Source organism: Salvelinus namaycush, chromosome 35 (genome assembly GCF_016432855.1).
Source record: "Salvelinus namaycush isolate Seneca chromosome 35, SaNama_1.0, whole genome shotgun sequence".
NCBI lineage: Eukaryota > Metazoa > Chordata > Actinopteri > Salmoniformes > Salmonidae > Salvelinus > Salvelinus namaycush.
The window spans coordinates 9,986,759-10,006,583 of record NC_052341.1 but is presented as its reverse complement, the minus strand read 5'-3'; positions in this window follow the sequence as shown (position 1 = coordinate 10,006,583).

Below are 19,825 nucleotides of genomic sequence, written 5' to 3'. Positions count from 1 at the left end.
ATCAGCGTACAATAAGACCTGGATTTCTAATCCCTTAATAATATTGTTGGATCTGATTTTAACAGCTAACATTTCAATGGCAATAATAAATAGATGTGCCGATAGTGGACAACCTTGTTTTACTCCTCTTGACAGTTTAAAATGTTCTTGAGATGTAGCCATTATACACCTAGGGTTACTATACATAACTTTAACCAATTTTATAAGAGATTCAGTCATACTTTATCAAAGGCCTTTTCAAAGTCAGCTATGAATACCTGGCCTGGTTTCCCAGATATTTCATAGTGTTCTATTGTTTCCAGTACTTATATTATCTCCAATGTATCGTCCATGTGAAAAACATGTCTGATTAGGATGAATAATTTCCAACAAAACATTTTAAATTCTATGTTGCTTCTTAATGTTCTCTGAACATTCTGGGAATGTGACTTTAATTAAAACCATGTGTAAACCTGTAGGAAACCTTATTCTGAAGTAAAGAAATTCCCACAGAAAGACGTTGTTTCAGGCATCAGCATGCTTTAGTTCGGCTGTCGTCCAGGTAGTCGAACCGAAGGAGTGTGCTCGCATGCTCCATAAAAAGAGGTTCGCTTGAAAAACAAAAAAAGTGTGGGAAAGTGGCAATATTACCCCGGTACAGTAGAGGGCGATGAGCTGGTATTAGCCATCTACGGCCAAACAAGGAAGTGACGACACACCCAAACAAGGAAGACGCGCGGGAGAATAAAAGTGTACAGAGAGACACTTGACTGAAATGCAAAGGATATGCGTGAAGAATTGGATAAAGTGGTTGGTGCACAATGACTGACTCGCATGGTAGATGGAGTGTGGAAGCCCACTCAATCCATTCTATTGGAAGAGTCTCTCCCTTCTCACGTTATATAAGATTCCCTTTAAGAGCCTTCGTGCTCAAACACATGCAGTGTGATGAATGTAAAGTATTTGTTCATGTGTCAAGTGTGTGTAGACGGGAGGAGTATTATATGCCAGCTGAGCCTAAATGCTGCAATTGTGGTGGTGAACATGCACCTGAATTTCTGAAGTGTCCTGTTAGGATGAAGGAGACGGAGGTGGTAATAGTAAGGCCTGTCCAGAATGTCTGCTATCCGGAGCCGTTGAGGAGAGTGAAGTTGAAGAAGAAATAAATGGTATTAAAAGTAGAGACACCAGATGATGTTACTTGTCAACAGATGGATCCTGACATGTTGCATGTTAAGAAGGTGGATTTTGTAGAGATTATTACTTGTCAACAGAGGATCCTGACATGTTACATGTTATGAAGGTGGACTTTGTAGAGATTATTCCTTGTCAACAGAGGATCCTGACATGTTGCATGTTAAGAAGGTGGACTTTGTAGAGATTATTACTTGTCAACAGAGGATCCTGACATGTTACATGTTAAGAAGGTGGACTTTGTAGAGATTATTCCTTGTCAACAGAGGATCCTGACATGTTACATGTTAAGAAGGTAGACTTTGTAGAGATTATTACTTGTCAACAGAGGATCCTGACATGTTACATGTTAAGAAGGTGGACTTTGTAGAGATTATTCCTTGTCAACAGAGGATCCTGACATGTTACATGTTAAGAAGGTGGACTTTGTAGAGATTATTCCTTGTCAGAGGATCCTGACATGTTACATGTTAAGAAGGTGGACTTTGTAGAGATTATTACTTGTCAACAGAGGATCCTGACATGTTACATGTTAAGAAGGTGGACTTTGTAGAGATTATTCCTTGTCAACAGAGGATCCTGACATGTTACATGTTAAGAAGGTGGACTTTGTAGAGATTATTACTTGTCAACAGAGGATCCTGACATGTTACATGTTAAGGTGGACTTTGTAGAGATTATTACTTTGGTTATCAACTGAACAGCGCAAACGGAGAGGACATCTGAAAAATAATCATAATTGTGAGTGCGGCTGAGCGCTTTTTGGGACTCTGGGACTTTTCTGCAGATGCATTACAAGGAATCCTGTCGATGAATGGCCTGTGTAGGGATTTGATTTGAATGTGACTGAACGAGTGGGATGGTTGTTTGATTTAATTAAATATTTTGTATTATCTTGCCCCCCCCCCCTTCCCGCAATGGAATATATTATTTTTGTTTCAATATCCTGTACAGTAGGTGGCGGCAATACACCAATAGGTGTAGTCTTCCAATAAAACTTTAAAAAGATGAAGAAGACACTTGACTGGCGAGAACATTTTATTTGTGAGAATTGCCCGGGACCAACTAGATTTGATGTGCCTAGTAACACATACAATTGGCGAAATACGGAGACAGAGAAGATGCCTGTTACAGGTTCACAATGGTGGATGAAGGGGCATACGGCCGAGAGAGCTATGGTGGAGTGTTTCTAGAGAGTTTTTTTAGGTCCAAATTGCTGCAGAAGAACCTGGATGTAACACCACCAGCTGTACTGCCACAACGCCAAGTCCTTCTGTTTTCTGGGAGATGCAGCTTTCCCCCTATATGAGAACCTCATGTGCCCTTATCCAGGTATGTTGATAATAGAATGTTGGAATCAATTTCACTTTTTCTGTTTCTAATTTCCCTTGTTAATGCGTACATGTGTGCACCTCTATATGAGAAGTGCCATTTTATCTAGGCTTTTGGAATATGGTTCCTGGAAAATTGTATGTTTTTGTTTCGCAAATATATATATATATATGACATTCTCTTGCTACCTCTCATTCACAGGTGTCCATCTGAATGAACCTGGGCGTACCTGGAACTACCACCACTCTCATTATCACAGTCAGAATGCATTCAGCATCATGGTTGCAAGGATGAGGATTCTTGATGGACACAGACTCAATTCTTTGTGTGCATTGTGAACCAGTAGAGTTTTAATCTTGTTAATACAATGAAACCTGATTCTATGATGTCTCAGTGTGCAGTAATTTACATTAGATTGAACTACAACACAAGTAGAAGAAAGCCCGTAGATTATGTGACACACAGCTGTTCTGTACGTTGTCAGCACTTGATATTCAAATAGAATGAATTGAAACACTTTGTATTGAGATGAAGAAATGCCAACAGAGCTTTCAGCACACAGCAATAAACATTTATTCTTCTGGGCTCTGAAATTAAACCACAATAGAAAAGTGTCTGCTGAGGACAGACGTAAACAAGTGACTATGGAATAAAATCTAAGTGTCAGAGTGTATTTACAAATATTTCTGAACAATATAAATATTTCTGACTAAAATCATTCTAAACAATAGTACAACAGATTCTGCCATGAACAGACATGTAAAATACAAAAGTGTTAAATATAAAGTGTCAACAGTGTAGACACAATTATTTATGAGCAATATAAATATTTTGGAACAATAGTAAAACAGTGTCTAATGTAAATAACAAAATTGTCTATGGAATATAATGAAAGTGTCTGACTTAATTTCACTGTGGTCCCAGGCGTTCGGTCCATGTACTCTTCTTGAAGTCATTTACGAACTCATGCAGCTGGTGATCGAAATCCTCCCAGAGTTTTGGCAGGAGTTCATCCAGGAAATCAGCTAGAGGTGCCAGGACCCTGTGGAGAGGATGAGAAGAGGGGGGGAATTAGGAGTGTCTGGAGAGCAGTGTGCATGGTGAGGAGGAATAAGGACAACAGAAGAGAGGAAAGGGGATCAGAGTAAAGTCTGGAATTATTTTTATTTATTTACCTCTGGGATGAGCTGGTGGCTTGGTGCCTGACATTCTCCAGATGTTGAGATATGTCTTCAATCATTTGCAAGGCCTTTGTGAGCACTGACAAACTGAAATGGTCCACTTACACAGACAGTGTGTCAGGAGACTGAAGAAATTTGGCTTGGCACCTAAAACCCTCAAACTTTTACAGATGCACAATTGAGAGCATCCTGTCGGGCTGCATCACAGCCTGGTACGGCAACTGCACCACCTACAACCACAGGGCTCTCCAGAGGGTGGTGCAGTCTGCCCAACGCATCATCGGGGGCAAACTACTTGCCCTCCAGGACACCTACAGCACCCAATGTCACAGGAAGGCCAAAAAGATCATCAAGGACAACAACCACCCGAGCCACTGCCTGTTCATCCCGGTATCATCCAGAAGGCGAGGTCAGTACAGGTGCATCAAAGCTGGGATAGAGAGACTGAAAACAGCTTCTACTGTATCTCAAGGCCATCAGATTGTTAAATAGCCATCACTAACACATTAGAGGCTGCTGCCCTATACATAGACTTGAAATCACTGGCCACTTTAATAACTGTAACACGAGTCACTTTAATAATAATGTTTACATATTTTGCACTACTCATCTCATATGTATATATTGTATTATGTACTATTTTACTGTATCTTAGTTTATGCCGCTCTGACATTGCTCGTCCAAATATTTACATATTCACAATTCCATTCCTTACTTTAGATTGTGTGTATTGTTAGATATTACTTGTTAGATATTACTGCACTGTTGGAGCTAGAAACACAAGCATTTCTCTACATCCGCAATAACATCTGCTACAAATTTGTATGTGACAAATAACATTTTATTTTGATTTGATGTGTCAAGGGCTGAGTCTGCAGCTCTTTTCTCCCGTCTTCTCACACCATTGCTACTACTGCTGCAGCTCTGTGGCATTGGTGAGGAACAAGCCAGTGGAGTAGGTCTTGGAGGTGGGCCCAGGATAGAGCTCCCAGGTCTTGCACGGAGATTGTTTTTAATTCTGCACTGCAGCTCAGTGCTGGAGATGGGCTGGGGTCCGATCACCAGTCAGAACTGGGGACAGAGGTAGTGCTTTGAGCCGGTGTACAGGTCATTTTTGGGTACAGAGAACAAAACCAGGTACTGTCTCCATTCATTGGTGTTTATGCCCTGAAAATAAAAAAGTAGAGGGCTATTTAGTACAGATCCAAAACATCAATGAACATCAAATATCATTAACTGAGACTATAAGAGATGATATAATGTTGTAAACATTTGAGTGGAGTTGAGTAGGCTTGGCCTGGCCTAGCTACTCAACTCTGTTCAATTGTTTGCAACATTTTGACTAGCTGGACCTTTCTACTAAACTTTGACTTTGGTGTTACCAATGTGGGAAGCTTATGATTTTCTTTCTATTACTAAATTAAATTTGATCAAAAGTTGTAAAGATCTTGAGTTTGTTGGCTTGCTTTCCCTGCGCGATTATGCTGCTGGGCCAGCTAACCACTTGCCAGCCAAGTAGCTAGCGCTAGCTATTGTTAGCAAAACATGGCTGCTCTTTTCAATGACTACAATAAAAAATACAACAATGTACCCCATCCTTTAGTGAAGATGGCATGTTGCTTTCAGTTCTTGAAGAACTTGTTGCGAACCCTACCCCACTTTTTCGATCAAGTGGTTGGGTCAGACTCCAGCATCTCCGCAATCTCCCTCCATGAATTGGCATTTACATGCTGGTCTTTATATAATGCATGGCTAGAATCGTACTGGTGAAGGTACTTTTATACCTCATCGGTCAATCGACGCTCTAAGCTGCCGTTCGCCATGTTGAATCCACACTGAGTTTCGGGCTGAATTGACAAGAAGCAGAAACTAGAGTCACCCCTACAGTTGACCAATCATGTATGAAGGGTGTTGACTTCAGCTTCCGAACTTCGGCTGGCCCTTGAGAGAAATGGTGTTACCGAACACCTGACAAAACCCTAACCGAACTTCAAAACGAATATATGCACAAATTGTACCGACCTGTTTCGTTTGGGAAGCATGCAGCCGCCTTTAACGTTCTTAGAACTATTTGAGAACATTCCCAATGTCAAACCAGTTGGAGAACATTCCTAGAGCATTACCACGAATGAAATTAAATGTAACCATGTTTAATATTTTAGGAAATGTACTGTTTAAGTAAAGAAATACCAAGAATATTATGTTTTTTGTCAAGTTCCTTAAATGTGCTGAAAGTGTTCCAAAGTCAAGCAACTATCCTGCACCATTCCCAAAAAGTTTTGGCAATGTTGTATGCAAAAGAACCAAAGGACAACAATGCTTTCACCAAGCTCTAAGAAACATATGGTTCTCAGAACGTTAATGTGCTAGCTGGGTGAGGTCCAAATGTTACTGATACAATTTCCCTGAAAGAAAGATTGCTTAATGGGCCCTGAAAGCCACAGCTAATTACCATTGTAGTTTAATACAGCCACGGAGCATTCTAATGGCCTTGCCGACTTCTGTCAGCAGCACACACCTCGCTGTGTGCTGTCATCTCCACTCTACCGATGTTATATATGGACCAGGGTCAATTCGTCTGGGCAAAGGGTCTCTGCATAATCGCCCTAAATGAAGGCAGAGAGTAATTGAGTTTCAAGGACTCTGTATTAAAACACATAGAGAGCCAATGCCATGGACTTGAACACCAGGACACCATTAATAACGAAGCAGAGGGTGAGGCAGCGAGAAAGGAAAGGCTGTAGCTCAGCCAACTGTCACTTAGCACCTCCAGACAGTGCACTATTTTTACTGCTTCTTCCCACCAGGCTTTGGGTTGTTGGAGTTAATCCCCGCCATGGCTCCAGTTCCTCTTCCCTTCAGCTCTGCTCATTGGGAGTAAATGTGACAACTAGGGGTTTCTGAGGTGTTAGCCATGTCCTGGCTCTGCTAATAAGAGAGCCTCTCATCCAATCACAGGCCCAGTCTGAGACTGATGGTGGCTGTTGTCTTGCAAGCCCCAGAAGCTCATGTTGGTCACCCAATCAGTTATAAGACCTCACTGTTACAGTCTGGCTGATGTTAACAATTAGTTGTAAGACCTCACTGTTACAGTCTGGCTGAATAACAAGCAGTTATAACACCCCACTGTTACAGTCTGGCTGAATAACAAGTAGTTATTACACCCCACTGTTACAGTCTGGCTGAATAACAAGTAGTTATTACACCTCACTGTTACAGTCTGGCTGAATAACAAGTAGTTATAACACCCCACAGTTACAGTCTGGCTGAATAACAAGTAGTTATAACACCCCACTGTTACAGTCTGGCTGAATAACAAGTAGTTATTACACCCCACTGTTACAGTCTGGCTAAATAACAAGTAGTTATAACACCCCACAGTTACAGTCTGGCTGAATAACAAGTAGTTATTACACCCCACAGTTACAGTCTGGCTGAATAACAAGTAGTTATAACACCCCACAGTTACAGTCTGGCTGAATAACAAGTAGTTATTACACCCCACTGTTACAGTCTGGCTGAAAAACAAGTAGTTATTACACCCCACAGTTACAGTCTGGCTGAATAACAAGTAGTTATAACACCCCACAGTTACAGTCTGGCTGAATAACAATCAGTTATAACACCCCACAGTTACAGTCTGGCTGAATAACAAGTAGTTATTACACCCCACTGTTACAGTCTGGCTGAATAACAAGTAGTTATTACACCCCACTGTTACAGTCTGGCTGAATAACAAGTAGTTATTACACCCCACTGTTACAGTCTGGCTGAAAAACAAGTAGTTATTACACCCCACAGTTACAGTCTGGCTGAATAACAAGTAGTTATAACACCCCACAGTTACAGTCTGGCTGAATAACAAGTAGTTATTACACCCCACTGTTACAGTCTGGCTGAATAACAAGTAGTTATTACACCCCACTGTTACAGTCTGGCTGAATAACAAGTAGTTATTACACCCCACTGTTACAGTCTGGCTGAAAAACAAGTAGTTATTACACCCCACAGTTACAGTCTGGCTGAATAACAAGTAGTTATAACACCCCACAGTTACAGTCTGGCTGAATAACAAGTAGTTATTACACCCCACTGTTACAGTCTGGCTAAATAACAAGTAGTTATAACACCCCACTGTTACAGTCTGGCTGAATAACAAGTAGTTATTACACCCCACAGTTACAGTCTGGCTGAATAACAAGTAGTTATAACACCCCACTATTACAGTCTGGCTGAATAACAAGTAGTTATTACACCCCACTGTTACAGTCTGGCTGAATAACAAGTAGTTATAACACCCCACTGTTACAGTCTGGCTGAATAACAAGTAGTTATTACACCCCACTGTTACAGTCTGGCTGAATAACAAGTAGTTATTACACCCCACTGTTACAGTCTGGCTGAATAATAATCAGTTCTTCAGTTCTCACATGGTGAAGATCATGAGAATAAAGCTGAATTAGGAGGAAAACATCAATACATGTCAATTGATTATCAATAAATCTTTGCCTTAGTATTATATCTGCTGAATCAATAATGTCAATCTGCAGCACCCCCAGTGGACTGAGTTTTTTCATATATATTCTCCTCAATGTTAGTTTATAAACCCCAGGCTATGTATATCTCCAACCTCTCAACACACTCACAATTTCCCAATAGAGTCTAGTGCTTCCACCGTGTCATGCTGCCAGAATGACTTTACAGATAACTGCAGACCCTGAGAAATGGTGAGAAAGGGAAAAGGAAAATTGCAAGGTAGTGAGTCTCTGACCAGACAATTCTAACATCAAACTTTACAACCAGGCTCTTCCGATCTCCTTTGGGGAGGAAGATATTAATTCAGCATTAAACTAAGGCTTTGACTGGGTTGTGTTGCAGGTGTATTCCTATCCTACTGTTTAGACACATTTACACACTCACACACAAGACCAAAAACATTGCACAACCACTTTATCTCATATTGTCAGCTTAGAATTCAGGAACATCTCGGATTTCTACTGTACTTGCAGATTTGCTTAAGACCGTTACATTCCCAGCTTCATCTTTCTCCCCCCCTTCTCTGTTCTCCCATTTCTCATGCACTAAAAAGCGTATCATTCATTGTCTAATGTCAATGGAGTTGTTTAACAATGACTCCATTTTGCAGCGAGTGTTGCTGAATTTCTTGGCGCTGACATGTCACTCAGTGAGAGTGTGGTAATCCTTCTCCAGGATTACCACACCGTAACTGTCAGATAATCTATCACAGAGTCCACTGCTGCGTCGTTCGCATTCAGCTTGCCTCACAGATTGCTTATCCTACTGTGTCAACTGGTCTTGTCCCTTGGCAGTGTGCAGTGACGGAGCAGCTGTCTCCATAGGGGGGAGTTCATTTAAAAGGATTTCTGGGTGGTTGTTACACATTTCTTCAGCGATCAGCTGCATGGCAGGAATAATACCTCAGTGATGTTGTTTTGAGTTACCGCTGTTACTTTGTCATCTTTAGAAGGGTGAAAAGCCTAAATTAAGGTGAGTACAACTCATCAGAAAGGCTATATCTGGTCTGGCTTTCTTTACAAAACATGAGGAACACCTGCTCTTTTCATGACATAGACTGACCAGGTGAATCTAGTTGAAAGCTATGATCCCTTATTGATGTCACTTGTTAAATCCAATCAGTGTAGATGAAGGGGAGAAGACAGGTGTCACGCCCTGACCGTAGATTGCTTTGTATGTTTCTATTTTTAGTTTGGTCAGGGTGTGATGTGGGTGGGTATTCTATGTTGTAGGTCTAGGTTTTCTGTTTCTATGTGTTTGGCCTGGTATGGTTCTCAATCAGAGGCAGCTGTCTATCCTAAGCCATACTTAGGTAGCCTGTTTTCCCACTTGTGTTTGTGGGTGGTTATTTTCTGGTTAGTGTTTGTTGCACCTGTCAGAACTGTTCGTTGGTCGTTTTGTTGTTTTTGTTTGTGTATTCATTTTGATTAAAAGTATTATGGATACGTACCACGCTGGTCCTCCTCTCCTTCTCCCGACGACTTTCGTTACAACAGGTTAAATAAGGATTTTAAGCTTTGAGACAATTGAGACATGGATTGTATATTTGTGCCATTCAGAGGGTGAATGGGAAAGACAAAACATGTAAGTGCCTTTGAACAGGGTACAGTAGTAGTTACGGTAGTAGGTGCGTGTAGAGTACATGCCCCAACGAATTGAGGTGGTTCTAAGGGCAAAAGTGGGTGAACTCAATATTAGGAAGGTGTTCCTAATGTTTTGTTCACTCAGTGTATATGTCAAAGCCAAGGTATTAAAAAATGAATGGAGATTCTTCTTACCATTGAGAGTTGAAGAGCTCCTTCACTCCAACAGCATACTGCATGGCCTTCTCCCATTCTTTTCTCTCCCTTTCTGTCACCAGGGTCAAACTGGGCACAGACATCATTTCAATGTCTACTTTTAATTTACACTGAACAAAATATAAACGCAACATGCAGCAATTCTAAAGCTTTAACTGAGTCACAGTTCATATAAGGAAATCAGTCAATTGAAATAAATTATATAGGCCCTAATCATTGGATTTCACATGACTGGGAATACAGATATGCATCTGTTAGTCACAGATACTGTACCTTAAAAAAAAGGTAGGGGCGTGGATTAAAAAAACAGTCAGTATCTGGTGTGACCACCATTTCCCTCATGCAGCGCAACACAGTATTGTCCCACTCCTCTTCAATGGCTATGCAAAGTTGCTGGATATTGGCGGGAACAGGAACACAATGTCGTACACGTCAATCCAGAGCATCCCAATGCTCAGTGGGTGACATATCTGGTGAGTATGCAGGCCATGGAAGAACTGGTACATTTTCAGCTTCCAGGAATTGTGTACAGATCCTTGCGACATGGGGCTGTGCATTATGCTGAAACATGAGGTGATGGCGGCGGATGTATGGCACGACAATGGGCCTCAGGATCTCATCATGGTGCCTCTGTGCATTCAAATTGCCATCGATAAAATGCAATTGTATTCGTGGTCCGTAGCTCATGCCTGCCCATAGCATAACCCCACTGTGACCATGGGGCAGTCTGTTCACAACATTTTATTTTTCATTTAACCTTTATTTAACTAGGCAAGTCAGTCTTATTTACAATGACGGCCTACCAAAAGGCAAAAGGACTCCTGCGGGGACGGGACTGGGATTACAAAATAAAAATATAAGACAAAACACACGTCACGACAAGCGAGATACCACAACACTACATTAAGAGAGACCTAAGACAACACAGGATGGTAGCAACACAACATGGCAGCAGCACAACATGGTAGCAGCACAAAATATGGTACAAACATTATTGGGCACAGACAACAGCACAAAGGGCAAGAAGGTAGAGACAACAATACATCATGCGAAGCAGCCACAACTGTCAGTAAGAGTGCCCATGATTGAGTCTTTGAATGAAGAAACTGTCCAGTTTGAGTGTTTGTTGCAGCTCGTTCCAGTCGCTAGCTGCAGCGAACTGAAAAGAGGAGCAACCCAGGGATGTGTGTGCTTTGGGGACCTTCAACAGAATGTGACTGGCAGAACAGGTGTTGTAAGTGGAGGATGAGAGCTGTTGACATCAGCAAACCGCTCGCCCACACAAAGCCATACACGCTGTCTGCCATCTGCCCGGTACAGTGGAAACCGGGATTCATCCATGAAGAGCACATTTCTCCAGCGTGCCAGTGGCCATCTAAGGTGAGCATTTGCCCAATGAAGTCGGTTTCGACGCCGAACTGCAGTCAGGTCAAGACCCTGGTGAGGGAGACGAGCATGCAGATAAGCTTTACTGAAACTGTTTCTGACAGTTTGTGCAGAAATTCTTCAGTTGTGCAAACCCATAGTTTCATCAGCTGTTCAGGCGGCTGGTATCAGACAATCCCGCAGGTCAAGAAGACAGATGTGGAGGTCCTGGACTGGCATGGTTACACGTGGTCTTCGGTTGTGAGGCTGGTTGGATATACCCCCAAATTCTCTAAAACGACTTTGGAGGCGGCTTATGGTAGAGAAATTAAAATTTAATTATTCTCTGACAAAATCTCTGGTGGACATTCCTGCAGTCAGCATGCCAATTGCACACTCCCTCAAAACTTGAGATATCTGTGGCTTTGGGTTGTATGACAAAACTGCGCATTTTAGAGTGGCCTTTTATTATCCCCAGCACAAGGTGCAACTGTGTATTGACCATGCTGTTTAATTAGCTTCTTGATATGCCACACCTGTCAGGTGGATGGATTATATTGGCAAATTTGAGAGAAATAAGCTTTTTGTGTGTATGGAAAATGTATTTTATTTCAGCACATGAAACATGGGACCAACACTTAACATGTTGTGTTTATATTTTTGTTAAGTATAATTTTGGTTGAGTTGACAACTAACGTCAATTCAACAAAACATTTCAACATGACATTGGATTTAAGGTAAAAGAAATCCAATCAGTTTTCAACATTGATTCAACGTCATCACATACAGTATACATTTTTGGTTGCAATGACATGGAAACAATGTTGGTTCAATCAGTTTTGCCCAGTGGGGTGTAGTTGGGACTGACATCTTTCAGCAAAGATGTTTACACCTCTGTCTGTCAACATGATGTGGTCGGTCTGAGTAAATTCCCATGGCAACAAGCACAGAGGATAAGCTAGAAACATTTTAAATGACCGTTTAGGTTTTTTAAGCATTAGACATGTTACATGTGTTAGCATTATTCAATTATTGGAGCACGCCCCCATCCACATCGACAGGGCCACAGTGGAGAAGGTGAAAAGCTTTAAGTTCCTCGGTGTACACATCCCTGACAATCTGAAATGGTCCTCCCACACAGACAGTGTGGTGAAGAAGGTGCAACAGCTCCTCTTCAAACTCAGGAGGCTGAAGAAATCCGGTTCGGCCCCTAAGACCCTCACAAACTTTTACAGACGGTCCGTTGAGAACATCCTATCAGGCTGTATTACCACCTGGTACGGCAACTGCACCGTCCTCAACCGCAGGGCTCTCCAGAGGATGGTGCGGTCAGCCCAATGCATCACCGGGAGTACACTACCTGCCCTTCAGGACATCTACAGCACCCGGTGTCTCAGGAAGGCCAAGAAGATCATCCAGGACCTCAGCCAACCGAGCCACGATCTGTTCACCCTGCTATCATCCAGAAGGCGAGGTCAGTACAAGTGCATCAAAGCAGGGACCGAGACACTGAAAAACAGCTTCTTTCTCAAGGCCATCAGATTGTTAAATAGTCATCACTAGCCGGCCTCCATCCAGTACCATGCCCTGAACTTAGTTACTGTCACTAGCCGGCTACCACCCATTTACTTATCCCTGCACCTTAGAGGCTGCTGCCATATGTACATAGACATGGAACACCTGTCACTTTAATAATGTTTAGATACTGCTTTATCCATTTTAAATGTATATACTGTATTTTAGTCCAGTCTATTCTATTCAATTATTGCTGTACATATACTATTCTATCCACGTATTCTTCAGATAGAATATATATTCTATCACTGTACTGTCCAAATTGCCTATATGTCCCATCACATACTGTATATGCAGTATGTACCAGTCAAAAGTTTGGACACACCTACTCATTCAAGAGTTTTTCTTTATTTTTTTTACTATTTTCTACATTGTAGAATAATAGTGAAGACATCAAACTATGAAATAACATATATGGAATCATGTAGTGACCAAAAAAAGTGTTAAACAAATCAAAATATATTTTAGATTTTACATTCTTTAAAGTAGCCACCCTTTGCCTGAATGACAGCTTTGCACACTCTTCGCATTCTCTTAACCTGTTGAGGACAGAGGGCGCTGTTTTCACTTTGGGGGAAAAACGTGCCCAATTTAAATGGCCTCGTACTCAATTCTTGCTCGTACAATATGCATATTATTATTACTATTGGATAGAAAACACTCTCTAGTCTCTAAAACCGTTTGAATTATATCTGTGAGTAAAACAGAACTCATTTTGCAGCAAACTTCCTGACAGGAAGTGGAAAATCTGAAATCGATGCTCTGTTCTAGGGCCTGCCTATAAATGTCCTTGATATTTATTAGTATACTTGCACTTCATACGTCTTCCACTAGATGTCGACAGGCAGTGAGAGAAGAAATGGAGTGTATAACTTGACCAGTTTCCTGTTTTCTGGAGCGCGCGAGAAGGGACCTGGTATTGCCTTCTGAAAAGCTGTCGTTATAGACGACTAATATCTCCGGCTTTGATTTTATTTGATAAATGTGACAATATCATCGTAAAGTATGTTTTGTCAATATAGTTTTATTAGATTATTGAAATTTATTCGGGACGTTAGGCGTGTTGCGTTGTGTGCCTTTGTTCAGGAAGGAGAGCTTCGCGCTACTTTGCTAGCTTTCCGTGCTAATTGACTGGAGAAGAGGACATTCTAAAACCAAACAACGATTGTTCTGGACAAAGGACCCCTTGTACAACATTCTGATGGAAGATCATCAAAAGTAGGACCCATTTTATAATGTTATTTCATATATCTGTCGTACATGTGTACTAGTAGTTTGCGGCCAGGTTTTGGGCACGCTCTCGCCATAACGTAAACTGCATATCGTAATGAAGTTATTTTTAGAATTCTAACACGGCGATTGCATTAAGAACTAGTAGATCTATCATTTCCTATACAACATGTATTTTTTTGTCATGTTTATGAATAGCTATTTGGTCAGAATAGGTGAGAGTCTAATAGAAATATCCGCACATTCTGGGAAAAAGATGCTACGTTAGCATAATGGATAACCACTGATTTCACCTCTAAATATGCACATTTTCGAACAAAACATAAGTGTATGTATAACCTGATGTTATAGGACTGTCATCTGAGGAAGGTTTATGAAGGTTAGTGAAAATTAATATCTTTTGCTGGTTTATTCGCTAACGCTAACGTGCCTATTGCTATCGCTAACGTGCCTTGATGAATGAATGCGGTTGTGTGTTTGGCTATTGTAGTAAGCTAATATAATGCTATATTGTGTTTTCGCTGTAAAACACTTAAAAAATCGGAAATATTGGCTGGATTCACAAGATGTTTGTCTTTAATTTGCTGTACACCATCGATTTTTCAGAAATGTTTTATGATGAGTATTTAGGTATTTGACGTTGGTGTCTGTAATTACTCTGGCTGCTTCGGTGCCATTTCTGACGGTAGCTGTGATGGTAGCTGCAATGTAAAACTGATTTATACCTCATTACCACATAAGGCTTACGTTATGTCGACCGAGTGCCCAAAACCTGGGCGCAAAACTACTAGTACACAGTTCGACAGATATATGAAATAGCATCATAAAATGTTTCTTACTTTTGGTGATCTTCCATCAGAATGTTGGACAAGGGGTCCTTTGTCCAGAACAGTCGTTGTTTGGATTTAGAACATCGTTTTTCCCTCTTGAATTAGCAAGCACACTGGCTAAGTGGCTCGAAGCTCTCCTTTCTGAACAAAGGCACACAACGCAACACGCCTAACGTCCCGAAAAAAATTCAATAATCTAATAAAACTATATTGAAAAAACATACTTTACGATGATATTGTGACATGTATCAAATAAAATCAAAGCCGGAGATAGTAGTCGCCCATAACGACGGCTTTTCAGAAGGCAATTCCAGGTCCATCTGCGCGCTCTCCAGAAAACAGGAAATTGATGACTCGTCATGCCAAGATGATATATTCCACCTCAGACCAAGATAAACACTTCATGTTTTCTCTCACTTCATCTTGACATCTAGGGGAAGGTGTATGACGTGCATGTATACTCATACATATCATGCCCATTTATATGCAGGCCCTTGAACAGAGCATAATTTTCAGACTTTCCACTTCCTGGTCAGAAAGTGTGCTGCCAAATGAGTTCTGTTTTACTCACAGACAAAATTCAAACGGTTTTAGAAACTAGAGAGTGTTTTCTATCCAATAGTAATAATAATATGCATATTGTACGAGCAAGAATAGAGTACGAGGCCGTTTAAATTGGGCACGTTTTTCCCCCATAGTGTAAATAGCGCCCTCTATCCTCATCAGGTTAACACTGGGGCCCCTCAGGGGTGTGTACTTAGTCCCCTCCTGTATTCCTTGTTCACCCATGACTGCGAGGCCAAACACGACTCCAACACCATCATTAAGTTTGCTGACGACACAACAGTGTCTGATCACCGACAACGACGAGACAGCCTATAGGGAGGAGGTTAGAGAACTGGCAGTGTGGTGCCAAGACAACAACCTCTCCCTCAACGTGAGCAGGACTAAGGAGCTGATCGTGGGCAACAGGAAAAGGCGGGCCGAATAGGCCCCCATTAACATCGACGCGGCTGTAGTGGAGTGGGTCGAGAGTTTCAAGTTGCTTGGTGTTCACATCACCAACAAACTATCATGGTCCAAACATACCAAGACAGTCATGAAGAGTGCACAACAAAATCTTTTCCCCCTCAGGAGACTGAAAAGATTTGACATGGGTCTCCAGATCCTCAAAAGGTTCTACTGCTGCACCATCAAGAGCATCCCGACCGGTTGCATCACCGCCTGGTATGGCAACTACTCAGCATCTGACCGTTAGGCGCTACAGAGGGTAGTGCGAACGGCCCAGTACATCACTGGGGCCAAGCTTCCTGCCATCCAGGACCTATATAATAGGCGGTGTCAGAGGAAAGTCCATAAAATTGATAGAGACTCCAGTCACCCAAGTTATAGACTGTTTTCTCTGCTTCCGCATGGCAAGCGGTACCGGAGCGCCAAGTCTAGGTCCAAAAGGCTCCTTAAACTTCTTACGGCTGAGATCCCGTTAACGGGATCAATATGACAACAGCCAGTGAAAGTGCAAGGCGCCAAATTCAAACAACAGAAATCTCATAATTAAAATCAGGCAAAGGGTGGCTACTTTGAGGCCTACATCCTCAAACATACAAGTATTTTACACCATTTTAAAGATAAACTTGTTGTTAACTTCTTATGGCTGGGGGCATTATTGAATAGCTTGGATGAATAAGGTGCCCAGAGTAAACCTGAGAAAAAATCCAACCAGGAAGTGGGAAATCTGAGGTTTGTAGGTTTTCAAGTCTTTGCCTATCCAATATACAGTGTTTATGGGGTCATATTGCACTTCCTAAGGCTTCCACTAGATGTCAACAGTCTTTAGAACCTTGTTTCAGGCTTCTACTGTGAAGGGGGAGAGAATAAGAGCTGATTGAGTAAGCGGTCTGGCAGAATGCCATGAGCTCAGTCAGGCGGGCGCCCGTGAGAGGTAGCTGCGTTCCTTTTCCTTTCTAAAGAAATTCTCCGGTTGAAACATTATTGAAGATTTATGTTAAAAACATCCTAAAGATTGATTCTATACATCGTTTGACATGTTTCTACAAACTGTAATGGAATTTTTTTACTTTTCGAAAAATACAAAAAGTGTTCATAATATTAAAAAGGGAGAAAAGCAAGATCCATCCACACATTAAAATGATGCTGAAGAACAGTAAGTAAAAGATCTGGTCCATTTCTCAGGTCCAAGTCAACAACAAGGTTCAGATGGGACAGAGGCGCAGGCCAGACGAAAAGCGCCATTTGTGAACTAAACGCACGAACAAAAAGGAGGTGTTTGGACATAAATTATGGACTTTATCGAACAAAACAAACATTTATTGTGGAACTGGGATTCCTGGGTGTGCATTCTGATGAAGATCATCAAAGGTAAGTGAATATTTATAATGCTATTTCTGACTTCTGTTGACTCCACGTATCTGTATGGCTTGTTTTGGTCTCTGAGCTCTGTACTCAGATTATAGCATGGTGTGCTTTTTCGGTAAAGCTTTTTTGAAATCTGACACAGCGGTTGCATTAAGGAGACGTTTATCTAAAGTTCCATGCATAACACTTATATGTTTTATCAATGCTTATTATGAGTATTTCCGTTAAATTGATGTGGCTCTCTGCAAAATCACCGGATGTTTTGGAAGCAAAATATTACTGAACATAATGCGCCAATGTAAACTGAGAATTTTGGATATAAATATGAACTTTCTCGAACAAAACATACATGTATTGTGTAACATGAAGTCCTATGAGTGTCATCTGATGAAGATGATCAAAGGTTAGTGATTAATTTTATCTATATTTCTGCTTTTTGTGACTCCTCTCTTTATGCTGGAAAAATGGCTGTGTTATTCTGTGATAGGTACTGACCTAACATAATCAGATGGTGTGCTTTCATCATAAAGCCTTTTTGAAATTGGACACTGTGGTGGGATTAAGGTCTTTGCTCAAGGGCACAAAGACAGATATTTCACATATTCTGCCCAGGGATTCAAACCTGCAACCTTTCAATTACTGGCCCAACACTCGTAACCACTGGGCTACCTGCCACACACTATATACCTATCAGTGAGATCCTGAGATGATGTTGCTCTGACACATACTGTCAACCAGAATGCAAATATATATTTTTTTATGGGCCTAATTATAAATACGTAATTTAAAACCTGTTTGGGCTGAAGGGGCAGTATTGAGTAGCCAGATAAAAGGTGCCCATTTCAAACGGCCTCGTACTCAATTCTTGCTCGTACAATATGCATATTATTATTACTATTGGATAGAAAACACTCTCTAGTTTCTAAAACCGTTTGAATTATATCTGTGAGTCAAACAGAACTCATTTGGCACAAACTTCCTGACCAGGAAGTGGAAAGTCTGAAATTGGGGCTCTGTTCTACTTCCTGCCTATAAATGGGCATGATACGTAAGAGTATACGTGCACTTCATAGACCTTCCCCTGGATGTCAAGAGGCGGTGAGAGAGGAAATTTAGTGTTTATCTTGGTCTGAAGTGGAATACAGGCTCTTTGTATGACGTGTCTGCCCATTTCCTGTTTAGCTTCTGTTTAGCTGCCGTTATAGGCGACTAATATCTCCGGCTTTGATTTTATTTGATACATGTGACCATATCATCGTAAAGTATGTTTTTTCAATATAGTTTCATCAGATTATTGAACATTTTTCGGGAGTTTTGCCGTGTTCCGTTCTCTTCCGTTTGTTGACATGGAGAGCTTTGTGCCACTTGGCAAGCGCGCTTGCTAATTCAAGAGGGAAAATGAACGTTCTAAATCCAAACAACGATTGTTCTTGACAAAGGACACCTTGTCCAACATTCTGATGGAAGATCACCAAAAGTAAGAAACATTTTAGGATGCTATTTCATATATCTGTCGTGCATGTGAACTAGTCGTCGGCGCCCAACATTTGGGTACTCAGCTATACCGAAGCTGGATGTCGTAATGAAGTTATTTTTTAGAATTCTAACACTGCGATTTCATTAAGAACTAATGGATCTATCATTTCCTATACAACATGTATTTTTTTGTTATGTTTATGAATAGCTATTTGGTCAGAATATGTGTGTCAGAAAACGTGTCAGAAAAATATAGTTGCTGTTTAGACGTTGTGGAAAAAGTAGCTAAGTTAGCACAATGTGTAACCACTGATTTCAGCTCTAAATATGCACATTTTCGAACAAAACATAAGTGTATGTATAACCTGATGTTATAGGACTGTCATCTGATGAAGAATATCAAGGTTAGTCAAAAAATATATATCTTTTACTGGTTTGTTACGATCGCTAACTTTTGCTACTGGGAAATGGCTTGTCTTTCTGGCTATTGTGGTAAGCTAATATAACGCTATATTGTGTTTTCGCTGTAAAACACTTAATAAATCGGAAATATTGGCTGGAATCACAAGATGCCTGTCTTTCATTTGCTGTACACTATGTATTTTTCAGAAATGTTTTATGATGAGTATTTAGGTATTTGACGTTGGTGTCTGTAATTATTATGGCTGCTTTCGGTGCAATTTCTGATTGTAGCTGCAATGTAAACTATGATTTATACCTGAAATATGCACATTTTTCGAACAAAACATAGATTTATTGTATAACATGTTATAAGACTGTCATCTGATGAAGTTGTTTGTTGGTTAGTTTGGTTGGTTCTTGGTTAGTTAGGTTGGCTTTGTGCATGCTACCTGTGCTGTGAAAAATGTCTGTCCTTTTTTTGTATTTGGTGGTGAGCTAACATAAATATATGTGCTGTTTTCGCTGTAAAACATTTTAAAAATCGGACATG